This window comes from Heptranchias perlo, chromosome 8, assembly GCF_035084215.1.
Source record: "Heptranchias perlo isolate sHepPer1 chromosome 8, sHepPer1.hap1, whole genome shotgun sequence".
NCBI classification, from domain to species: Eukaryota; Metazoa; Chordata; class Chondrichthyes; order Hexanchiformes; family Hexanchidae; genus Heptranchias; species Heptranchias perlo.
In genome coordinates, this window is record NC_090332.1 from 35449612 (window position 1) to 35462988 (window position 13377).

The window sequence follows — 13377 nt, forward strand, 5'->3', positions numbered from 1 at the left end:
AGCATAACCTCCCTGCTCTTATATTCTATGCCTTGGCTAATAAAGAAAGGTATCCTGTATGCCTTCTTAACCATTTTATCTACCTATTCTGCTACCTTCAGGGATCTGTGGACATGCACTCCAAGGTCCCTTTGTTCCTCTACACCTCTCAGTATCCTCCCATTTATTATGTAATCCCTTGCCTTGTTTACCCTCCTCAAATACAATACCTCACAATTCTCCGGATTGAATTCCATTTGCCACTTTTCTGCACACCTGACCAGTCCATTGATATCTTCCTGCAATCTACAGCTTTCCTCCTCACTATCAACCACACGGCCAATTTTTGTATCATCTGCAAACTCCTTGATCATGCCCCCTACATTCAAGTCCAAATCATTAATATATACCACAAAAAGCAATGGACCTAGTACTGAACCCTGTGGAACCACGTTGGAAACAGCCTTCCAGTCACAAAAACACCAGTCGACCATTATCCTTTGCTTCCTGCCACTGAGCCAATTTTGGATCCAACTTATCACTTTCCCTTGGATCTCATGGGCTTGTACTTTTTTGACCAGTCTGCCATGTGGGACCTTGTCAAAAGCCTTGCTAAAATCCATGTAAACTACATCAAACGCGCTACCCTCATCGACCCTCCTTGTTACCTCTTCAAAAAATTCAATCAAGTTAGTCAAACACGACCTTCCCTTAACATATCCATGCTGACTGTCCTTGATTAACCCGTGCCTTTCTAAATGATGATTTATGCTGTCCCTCAGAATTGATTCCAATAATTGCCCACCACTGAGGTTAGACTGACTAACCTATAATTACTCGGTCTATCCTTTTCTCCCTTTTTAAACAACGGTACAATGTTAGCAGTCCTCCAATCCTCTGACACCATGCCTGGAGCCAGGGAGGATTGGAAAATGATGGTCAGAACCTCCGCTATTTCCTCCCTTGCTTCTCTTAACAGCCTGGGATACATTTCATCCAGGCCTGGTGATTTATCTACTTTCAAAGATGCTAAACCCCTTAATACTTCCACTCTCACTATTTTTATTCCATCCAATATTTCACACTCCTCCTCCTTAACTATAATCTCCACACCATCCCCCACTTTTGTGAAGACAGGCGCAAAGTATTCATTAAGAACCATACCCACATCTTCCACCTCCACACATAGGTTACCTTTTTGGTTTCTAATAGGCCCTACTCTTTCCTTAGTTATTCTCTTGCTCTTTATGTATTTATAAAACATCTTTGGGTTTTCCTTGATTTTACTTGCCAGTATTTTCTCATGCCCTCTCTTTGCATTCCTAATTTCCTTTTTAATTTCACCCCTGCACTTTCTATACTCCTCTAGGCTTTCTGCAGTATTGAGCTCTCGGTGTCTGACATAAGCTTTCCTTTTTTGCCGTATCTTACTCTGTATGCTCCTTGTCATCCAGGAGGCTCGAGATTTGACAGTCCCACCCTTTTTCTTTGTGGGAACATGTTTGTTCTGAACCCTCACTATCTCTCCCTTGAATGCCTCCCACTGCTCTGACACTAATTTACCTTCAAGTAGCTGTTTCCAGTCCACTTTTGCTAGATCACTTCTCAGCTTAGTAAAATTGGCCCCAATTGAGAACTTTTACTTCTGTTCCATCTTTGTCCTTTTCCATTAACTATGCTAAATCTAACTGAATTATGATCACTACCAGCAAAATACTCTGCCACTGATACTCCTTCCACCTGCCCAGCTTCATTCCTTAAAACTAAGTCCAGAACTGTCCCCTCTCTTGTTGGGTTTGCTACGTACTGGCTAAAAATGTTCTCCTGAATGCAATTTAAGAATTCTGCGCCCTGTATACCTTTTATACTGATTGTATCCCAGTTAAAGTTAGGGTAGTTGAAATCCCCTACTATTACCGCCCTATTGTTTTTGCACTTCTCAGAAATTTGCCTACATATTTGCTCTTCTATCTCCCTACTGTTTGGGGGTCTATCGTACACTCTCAGCAATGTGAATCCCCATTTTTGTTCCTTAGCTCAACCCATATGACCTTATTTGATGATCCTTCTAACATATCATCCCTCCTCACAGCTGTAATTGTTTCTTTAACCAATATTGCCACACCCCTCCTTTTTTATCCTCCTCTCTATCTCGTCTGAAAACCCTGTAACCAGGAACGATGAGCTGCCATTCCTGCCCCTCTTTAAGCCATGTTTCAGTAATAGCTAAGATACTGTCCTACCACATATCTATCTGTGCCCTCAGCTCATCTGCCTTATTCACTAAACTCCTTGCATTGAAGTATATATTTTCTAACCTTAGTTTCCTTTGTCTTCCAAACTCGCTTACTAATTTTTTGTTTTCCATTTCCAGCTCTGCTTTTCCCCCTTCTAAATCTATGCTCAGGTTCCCATCCCCCTGCCAAGCTAGATTAAACCCTCTGCAATAGCACTAGCAAACCTCCCCACAAGGATATTGTTTCAGTAATAGCTACATAGCAAGCCTGTTGAGGTGTAACCCATCCAGCTAGTACACGTCCCACCTCATCCAGAACTGGTCCCAATGCCCCAGGAATCTAAAGCCCTCCCTCCTGCACCATCTCTCCAGCCACGCATTCATCTGCTCTATCCTCACTCTTTTCCTCTCTTTATTTCCCTTTCTGTATCTGATTTGACATCGAATTGACTATTCCTGATTCAGACTCTGCAATCTGTCCAATCTGTTCAGACCTGTTCAGACTCTGTCCAATCCTTAATCCTTCAATCTGATTGAGTAAGAACATACACATTTGCTTGCTCTGTTCACGCAGGTCCCAGATGCCCTGTAGAGGGCGTCGCACTGTTTCAATCTCCTGGTTACAGCAACTTGAAGTGCAAAAGCTCATGGAAATTAAACGGGCAAGGACAAGTCTAACGAAGAGTGAGCGCCGGCTACAGTAAATTCTGGCCCAACGTGTTCGACTCACCATCTTGAATAATGGGCTAACCAGCTAGCTATCGCAGTTTATAGCTTTTCTTGGCTGAAAAGTAGAATTTCTAAGGTATTGCTGCAGGATACGAGTCATCTGTCCCAGATGTTGACTCATATCAATACCTTGGGTTGTCGGTGGTTGCCCAATTCAGCTTGGAAGAAGTCTTTTAGTCCTAATTGTGAAGATGAGGCATTAGGGATGATTTTAACTTTGCCCGCCCAGTGGGAACAGGGCGGGCGGGTGGTTTAAATCGCTATAGAGTACTTGTTGCTCTATTCCAAATGCATTTCCGCCGGCTGCCATTCTAACCGTGCGGTTTTCAGCTGGCTAGGGTGCCCACTAGGTGGGGGCCTAATGAATACATGTAAATTGGGGTCCAAAAAGCAATTAGTACCCCAATGCCATTTTAACATGAAATAGTAGCAGTCAACCCATGTGTCTTTCTTATAAACAGGTTTCCTAACTTTACTACTCCTACGAGGTGCTCCCCAGTGGCCTCAGTAAAGCTGGTAGAAGGCTGCTGTTGCTCATGTTGGGACCGTTGAGATGCTCGTGGCCGTTCACTACTGGGTGCTCGAGCCTGTGAGAGCCTGGCTGTAGACTGGTCCACTAATCTGTCCAAGATGGACACCTAATATGTCTCTCTAATATGGAGCCCTGAGCCTGTGTGGCAGCCATTTGAGCTTCCCCCAAAACTACAAAGGCTGGTGACATTGGCTCCTTTTGTAAGGGCAGAGCTGCAGTGTCCCTAAAGGTGGCCACACTCTCCAAGGTAGACTGAAGAATGCTGATGCCGTTCAAGATGACACTACGCAGTCTAGAAGCTTCATAGGTCAGAGGCTGGATATTCTGCGGCAATGTGGTTGATTCGTAATTGCCCTCTGAAATGGCCTAGCAAGCCACTCAGTTGTAAAATCTCGCTACGAAAAGTCATAATAAGAATAAAACCGGACGGACCACCCGGCATTGGACCACTAGGCACCAGACACGGCAACGGCAAAACACCAAGCCCAGTCGACCCTGCAAGGTCCTCCTTACTAACATCTGGGGACTTGTGCCAAAATTGGGAGAGCTGTCCCACAGACTAGTCAAGCAACAGCCTGACATAGCCATACTTACAGAATCATATCTTTCAGCCAACGTCCCAGACTCTTCCATCACCATCCCTGGGTATGTCCTGTCCCACCGGCAGGACAGACCCACCAGAGGTGGCGGTACAGTGATATACAGTCAGGAGGGAGTGGCCCTGGGAGTCCTCAACATTGACTCTGGACCCCATGAAATCTCATGGCATCAGGTCAAACATGGGCAAGGAAACCTCCTGCTGATTACCACCTACCGTCCTCCCTCAGCTGATGAATCAGTCCTCCTCCATGTTGAACACCACTTGGAGGAAGCACTGAGGGTAGCAAGGGCACAAAATGTACTCTGGGTGGGGGACTTCAATGTCCATCACCAAGAGTGGCTCGGTAGCACCACTACTGACCGAGCTGGCCGAGTCCTGAAGGACATAGCTGCTAGACTGGGCCTGCGGCAGGTGGTGAGCGAACCAACACGAGGGAAAAACTTACTTGACCTCGTCCTCACCAATCTACCTGTCGCAAATGCATCTGTCCATGACAGTATTGGTAGGAGTGACCACCGCACAGTCCTCGTGGAGATGAAGTCCCGTCTTCGCACTGAGGACACCATCCAACGTGTTGTGTGGCACTACCACCGTGCTAAATGGGATAGATTCAGAACAGATCTAGCAGCTCAAAACTGCGCATCCATGAGGCGCTGTGGGCCATCAGCAGCAGCAGAATTGTATTCCAGCACAATCTGTAACCTCATGGCCCGGCATATTCCTCACTCTACCATTACCAACAAGCCAGGGGATCAACCCTGGTTCAATGAGGAGTGTAGAAGAGCATGCCAGGAGCAGCACCAGGCGTACCTAAAAATGAGGTGCCAACCTGGTGAAGCTACAACTCAGGAATACATGCATGCTAAACAGCGGAAGCAACATGCTATAGACAGAGCTAAGCGATTCCACAACCAACGAATCAGATCAAAGCTCTGCAGTCCTGCCACATCCAGTCGTGAATGGTGGTGGACAATTAAACAACTAACGGGAGGAGGAGGCTCTGCAAACATCCCCATTCTCAATGATGGCGGAGTCCAGCACGTGAGTGCAAAAGACAAGGCTGAAGCGTTTGCAACCATCTTCAGCCAGAAGTGCCGAGTGGATGATCCATCTCAGCCTCCTCCTGATATCCCCACCATCACGGAAGCCAGTCTTCAGCCAATTCGATTCACTCCACGTGATATCAAGAAACGGCTGAGTGCACTGGATACAGCAAAGGCTATGGGCCCCGACAACATCCCAGCTGTAGTGCTGAAGACTTGTGCTCCAGAACTAGCTGCGCCTCTAGCCAAGCTGTTCCAGTACAGCTACAACACTGGCATCTACCCGACAATGTGGAAAATTGCCCAGGTATGTCCTGTCCACAAAAAGCAGGACAAATCCAATCCGGCCAATTACCGCCCCATCAGTCTACTCTCAATCATCAGCAAAGTGATGGAAGGTGTCGTCGACAGTGCTATCAAGCGGCACTTACTCACCAATAACCTGCTCACCGATGCTCAGTTTGGGTTCCGCCAGGACCACTCGGCTCCAGACCTCATTACAGCCTTGGTCCAAACATGGACAAAAGAGCTGAATTCCAGAGGTGAGGTGACATCAAGGCAGCATTTGACCGAGTGTGGCACCAAGGAGCCCTAGTAAAATTGAAGTCAATGGGAATCAGGGGGAAAACTCTCCAGTGGCTGGAGTCATACCTAGCACAAAGGAAGATGTTAGTGGTTGTTGGAGGCCAATCATCTCAACCCCAGGGCATTGCTGCAGGAGTTCCTCAGGGCAGTGTCCTAGGCCCAACCATCTTCAGCTGCTTCATCAATGACCTTCCCTCCATCATAAGGTCAGAAATGGGGATGTTCGCTGATGACTGCACAGTGTTCAGTTCCATTCGCAACCCCTCAGATAATGAAGCAGTCCGAGCCTGCATGCAGCAAGACCTGGACAACATCCAGGCTTGGGCTCATAAGTGGCAAGTAATATTCGCGCCAGATAAGTGCCAGGCAATGACCATCTCCAACAAGAGAGAGTCTAACCACCTCCCCTTGACATTCAACGGCATTACCATCGCCGAATCCCCCACCATCAACATGCTGGGGGTCACCATTGACCAGAAACTTAACTGGACCAGCCATATAAATACTGTGGCTATGAGAGCAGGTCAGAGGCTGGGTATTCTGCGGCGAGTGACTCACCTCCTGACTCCCCAAAGCCTTTCCACCATCTACAAGGCACAAGTCAGGAGTGTGATGGAATACTCTACAATTGCCTGGATGAGTGCAGCTCCAACAACACTCAAGAAGCTCGACACCATCCAAGATAAAGCAGCCCGCTTGATTGGCACCCCATCCACCACCCTAAACATTCACTCCCTTCACCACCGGCGCACTGTGGCTGCAGTGTGCACCATCCACAGGATGCACTGCAGCAACTCGCCAAGGCTTCTTCGACAGCACCTCCCAAACCCGCGACCTCTACCACCTAGAAGGACAAGAGCAGCAGGCGCATGGGAACAACACCACCTGCACGTTCCCCTCCAAGTCACACACCATCCCGACTTGGAAATATATCGCCGTTCCTGTCGCTGGGTTAAAATTCCTGGAACTCCCTTCCTAACAGCACTGTGGGAGAACCGTCACCACACGGACTGCAGCGGTTCAAGAAGGCGGCTCACCACCACCTTCTCGAGGGCAATTAGGGATGGGCAATAAATGCTGGCCTCGCCAGCGACGCCCACATCCCGTGAACGAATAAAAAAAAAAGTGACTCACCTCCTGACTCCCCAAAGCCTTTCCACAATCTACAAGGCACAAGTCAGGAGTGTGATGGAATACTCTCCACTTGCCTGGATGAGTGCAGCTCCAACAACACTCAAGAAGCTCGACACCATCTAGGACAAAGCAACCCGCTTGATTGGCACCCCATCCACCACCCTAAACATTCACTCCCTTCACCACCGGCGCACTGTGGCTGCAGTGTGTACCATCCACAGGATGCACTTCAGCAACTCGCCAATGCTTCTTCGACAGCACCTCCCAAACCCACGACCTCTACCACCTAGAAGGACAAGAGCAGCAGGCACATGGGAACAACACCACCTGCACGTTCCCCTCCAAGTCACACACCATCCCGACCTGGAAATATATCACCGTTCCTTCATCGTTGCTGGGTCAAGATCCTGGAACTCCCTTCCCAACAGCACTGTGGGAGAACCTTCACCACACGGACTACAGCGGTTCAAGAAGGCTGCTCACCACCACCTTCTCAAGGGCAATTAGGGAGGGGTAATAAATGCCGGCCTTGCCAGCGACGCCTGCATCCCATGAACGAATAAAAAAATACCTTCAACCATAGTGCTGAAACTCCTTGGCAGACCTTGCAATACCAGAATAGATGTAGCTTCCTTGGTCTTTTCTAATTGCTCGTTGACTTAATTGCTCGTTGACTTGATTTCATGTAAAAAGTGTTTGACAAGCTAAACTTTCAAATTCTTTTTACCACAATGACACAATAGCCTTAAAATTATGACGCCGACAACTTCGGGGTTGTGCCCACCTGTAGCGCGAGCTCACCTGTGCTCGCAGTGGATTGGGCTGTCCTTGCTTAAAATTATGAGGCTCGGTCCTCCCACTAATTATATTAGGCTTCCAGTGTCATTCATCAAATTAGTTAAGTATTTACAGATCATGGTGAACAATAGCAACCTTCTTGAACACCCTGCTTGCCTGGATATCCAGAAGTTAGTTATTATACTTACAATGTTTTGTCACAGTGATTAATAAGTATTATGAACAACAGCAGATCCCTTAGTTGATGTTGGACAACCCTACTGATCACTGTTGTCCACCCTGAATCACTGCTACTAACCAAATTGTGTTGCATAAAGCACAGGATGATTTGGGTTCAAATCCTAGCCTTGGCTGACACTGTCACACAGACTTACCCCAGATGGCAAGTAGCTGACCCCAGCCAGTCAGGTGCAGCCCTGAGCAGAGGCAAGACGTCCAGCCAATAGAAGAGAAGGAAAGCCCAAGATCCGACTTTGAGTCACATTTTAGCATTTCCTACCAACTTGAATACTGAGGTGCCTCACAATGCATGTGCAGTGCATGCAGATGCTACATGTGTGCATGTTTATGCACATGCTGATCCTGAGGCAGTGATATCCAAGGACATGTATTCCTTAGTTCATAGTGTAAGAATCAGTCTGTAAGTTTACTCAGGTGTTAGTGCTAGTATTATTATTTTTACAAGAACAGTTGAGAAGCAGCATTACAGAATAAGCAGCAATAATCATGCTTGAGACTCCAGAGCCCTCGTGATTTGAACCCCTTGGAGTGGTGCAAGTGGAAAAAGTAGCAATCTGGTCCCAAAATGGTATCAATGTGATACCATTGCCAGCAGTGTAACAGTGAGCATCAACCTTAATGGGACAAATATAAAAAGGGCTGGTTGTAGATTAACAGAACTATGCAAAAGCCAAAAAATAATGTCTACAAAATGTATTATAGATTGTGAAAGAAATGACCTGATTTGCTATTGGAGTGATATTATAGGATAGGGGGAGACTTCATATTATTCTAATTATGATAAAAATAGAACTTAAAACCGTGAACCTCTCAGAAACTTTGCACTTCACTGACTTAAGTGCTGCAGGAGGGGATGCCACTGACCTGAAACGCATTTTGTTTTGAAGGAGACTGTTTATTTCTGGAGGATTATAATAAATTCTACTCAGTGACAAGTGCCCTAACTGGCTCCAATTCTAATAATGATACCCAACGCATCAAAATCCATTAGTAGCTGAAAAATAGTCCTATACAGCATGAAATTTATGTTCTGGCAAAGTGAACATTTCAACAAGACTCTATGCAGACTTGGCCAAAGTGAGCCTTTTAAAAATCAGGAATGAAGTGACCTTTACTTCTCTGGTGCAGCTGTGAACAGGGATTAAAATGAACCATAAAATCAGAGGAAATAGCTGCAATATGTCTGAGCAGACGACCAAGCAATGAGATAAATTTACAAGATGGCTTTCTACAGTGCACTGGAGAGGTCAAGCTTACTGCTGATATTCATTTGATCATTAAAGCTTCATGTTCATTGGAGCGACAAATCAGAAAGAATGTCACCCAGTAACAGCCCTGACTCGTCCTCAAAATTCGTTCAAATTGCAGCTCAGCTAAAGTAGCTGAGGTTTCTTTTTCTAGAGAATCGAGGTTTGACTCACATTTACACCTGATCAATGTATCATTCATTGAACTCTTTTTCCTGCTCACAACCATTCCCAAAAGAGAGCTCGGTCAGACTCAACTGATGCCCATTCGCTTCACCTGTCATCTCACTTTGCTCACAATTTAAAAATGTAGGGGCCTACCCCCACCGGGCAGGAACAAGGTGGTAACACTTCAAATTTAGTGCCCCATTCCCGCTCTCGATAATTCCGCCATCATTTTCAGCCACTCCTGGAGAGCAGAGTGCTCATCTGTTTCAGGTGGGTGCCCGCTTAAGGCATGCAAATTGGGAGCATGCATAGCACCTCGACGCAATTTTTAGGTACCAATAGGCGGAATGTGCACTGAGCATGCTCTACCCATTGCTACCTGGTGTTTGAGCTGGTGGCTCTTAAAGGAACTGCTGCAGACCGTTCACTAAAACGGTAGAGGTAAGTTTTTTTTAAAGATTCTTAGGGAGCCTGAAGGAAACTGAATTCTCCTCCCGGCCCCACAAAAATCTTCCCACCCGCTGCTAGCACCTCCATGCCCCCCCTCCCACAATTGCCTCCCCCACTTTAGCCTGTAAGTTCCGACTCGGCTCCGTGGAGGAGCTGCCGGATATCCTGTCTCTGCCCCCCCTCCCCCCCCACCTCCTTCCTGATCGGCGAGCTGCCTGTTAACTCTGGTTCAGCCCTCACAGCTCACCAGTGCCATGCAAATGAGGCCTGACTGTTACAATGGCTCAGGCCTCGTGTCAAGAACATTTTTTTTATTCGTTCATGGGATGTGGGCGGCCCTGGCGAGGCCAGCATTTATTGCCCATCCCTAATTGCCCTTGAGAAGGTGCTGGTGAGCCGCCTTCTTGAACCGCTGCAGTCCGTGTGGTGAAGGTTCTCCCACAGTGCTGTTAGGAAGGGAGTTCCAGGATTTTGACCCAGCGACGATGAAGGAACGGCGATATATTTCCAAGTCGGGATGGTGTGTGACTTGGAGGGGAACATGCAGGTGGTGTTGTTCCCATGTGCCTGCTGCTCTTGTCCTTCTAGGTGGTAGAGGGCGCGGGTTTGGGAGGTGCTGTCGAAGAAGCCTTGGCGAGTTGCTGCAGTGCATCCTGTGGATGGTACACACTGCAGCCACTGTGCGCCGGTGGTGAAGGGAGTGAATGTTTAGGGTGGTGGATGGGATGCCAATCAAGCGGGCTGCTATATCTTGGATATCGGATGAGCAGCGTGATAGCGCCAACCACCGCCCACGCAAAGTCCGCCAAAAGTTAAAATTAGCCCTGCAAAGTCCTCTTTTTGCTTTTTTTGCTTCACCCAAACTGGGCTCTGCAGGCAGAGTGATAGTAAAGGTGCCAGCAGCTTAGTTTTAAACTGATCAGCTATTTCCTTCATGATTTTTATTTTGAACGTTTCTTTTTGAGACCTGCACTTTACTTAACTGAAGCTCTGTCATTCTCAGTGCACTCAAAATATTTCAGACCCCCACTACCTCCACACATTTTGGAGGACTATGCAGTTGGAATGGCCTTCCCAAGGTGCCTACTCATGTTCTGCCTATAGTAATGAATGAGGAAGAAAGCAACAGAGGCAAAAGGCTCTGAGAGTGAGGCGCCACTCGCTATTGGTGACGCAGTATTCGCATTTGTTTTTGCCGGTTTTTACATACCGGCATAGTCAAATAAGCTCCACAGGAAATTTTGGCGTAACTTCCTGTCGGCAAGAAACCATTGTAAATTTCTGCCTAATTCCTGCATAAGTGCAATACAAGAAATTCGGGGCCATAGTTGGTTGTGATCTCAGATTATCATGAGGCTAATTTGTTGATGACAAGTGCACTGAAATACACCAGCCTTACCCAGTTGACGTTCACTTGAGCAAAATGATGCTAAATTAGAATTTGTGCTGAAAGCATGTGGCGACAGGGAATGGTATCACTTCAACCATTCTGCAGAGACAACAATTACTCAACTTGGATCAATTTAGGTTCAGAAGTGGCTTTAGATCTCATTCTTAAACCTCATTAACTGTTTACATTATTTTAGACATGTGAAGGCCCCAACAAAAATGGCGACTGCCATAATGGGAGTGGGAATGGGGTTGTAAGTGATGCACTGCCATTTTTGGCCCATTACTGCCCTGTTCCCACTAGGTGGAGGCTGTGAAATCAGCATGCAGCAGCAGCAGGAAATGCTGACAAGGGTCTTTGAAAAGCTGGGTATTCCCAGGGTACAGGCAGCCATCGAGTGCAGCCATGAGGCTATCCCATGGCATTCATCAACAGAAAAGGATGCTTTTAAATGAATCCAAATAGTCTATGACTACCACCAGATAATTATTCATGTGTTGTCAGGTAGTGCTTACTACAATCATATCATATCATATGGGTTTCCTAATTATTCCACATTGAAGGCAAGTTGAATGATTGGCTTTTCATAGTTACAACGGTAAATTGCATTTGTATAGCACCTTTAACACAATAAATGCCCAAAGCACTTCACAGAAAAGAAATGGATGTCGAGAAAGCAGAAGAGTTAGGAAATGTGAACAAAAGCCTGTTCAAAAAGGTTTAAAGGAGACTTTGTAGGGTGGGGAGAAAAATAGAAAGGTGAAGGGGTTCAGGCAAAGAGGTTCAAAGACTAGACCAGTTACAGTTGAAGGCTCTGCCACCAGTGATGGAGTGGAATGTGACAGGGTGAAAGCACAAGAGGTCAGAGTCAGAGGATTGAAGGGCATGGACTTGGCGTAGGGCTGAAGGACGTTGCAGAGATCGAGTGGGGCAAAGTTATGAAGGGATTTGTAAATGGGGGGGCTGGTAGGATTTAGAACTCAATGAGTTGGAGAACAGGGAGACAGTGAGTTGGCAAGAATAGCGATGATGGAACTTGGTGTGGGACTTGATGTGGGACTTGATGGAATCTTGGATGAATTGGAGTTTGCATAGATTGGAGCTCAAGAGACCAGCACATGAGACCAGGAGTTATCCTCCTGGCTCCATATTAAAACTGTGGGCCGTAAACAGTCGCCTCCTGATTGCTTCCCCCATCCCAACTTCCACCCGGACTCTATCGAGGCCCTCACCTGCGCCAACTGATCTCGCTCCTCCCCATGTCCGGCAAGCTACTTCTGGGGCCGTGGATGGTATCTACAGCTGTCCAGTACTATGTTAATGAGGCTGGCGCACCAATTTGCTGTGGTCTTGCCATCAGCCTCATTAGGGGTGTGCAGCGTGTGCTACACCAGGATTGCGCTCCGATTTGGGTGCAATCTAATAGACCTCTTAACATAGACAGGCATGCTACTAGTGGCTTCTCTGATGAATACTTGCAGAGAGTAATCATTTAGTATATTAACAATTTTAATTCATCCTCAGTTTCAACGTCATTTGTACTATTAAGGGATCTCAATTCTTTTTTCTTAATCCTCTAGCTGTCAAAATACTTGAAGTATTTCTTACCATTGCATTTGGCTTCTACAGCTATGTTTATTTGCAGTTCACTCTTTGGGGTCATTTTAACCTAACCTGCCCGTCAGGAAACTGATGGGATCGGGTGCAACACTGGTTTCATCGGGAGGGATGTAAAACCAGCATTGTACCCAAGTCCGTCAATTTGCTGGTTAGGTTAATGTTACCCCCTTTGTCCCTCTAACTGCTGTTCTTCCTTTTTTTTTAAAGTTCTTGTATTTTTCCCTGTGGGTTTTGTAGAGTTGTTTTTCTTACTTATTTCACTTTGTATTGTCTTATTAGTCCATTTAGGGTCACATTGCTTCAATCTGGCATACTACTCCTTGGTAGGCACTTATTGAGCTGGAAATCGTGCAGGGCAGTGTGGCATGGCTCTCCGCAGCTCCAGCAAATTAAAAGAACGAAAGTACTTACTGTGGGCTCCGCGGAGTCCACTTGCTCGATTTTTAAGTTTTGTGAGGTTGTGTGCTGTTAATACATCCTCTCAGCAACGTAAGCTGATTTGTATGGAAAAATCTGTGGGAATGGATGACATGCCCATAGAATCTGTCAGGGAGAGAAGTCATACCCACAAGCAGACAAGCAGACTTCATTCATTTAAAGTTACCATTCTGTATGTCATTGTCAA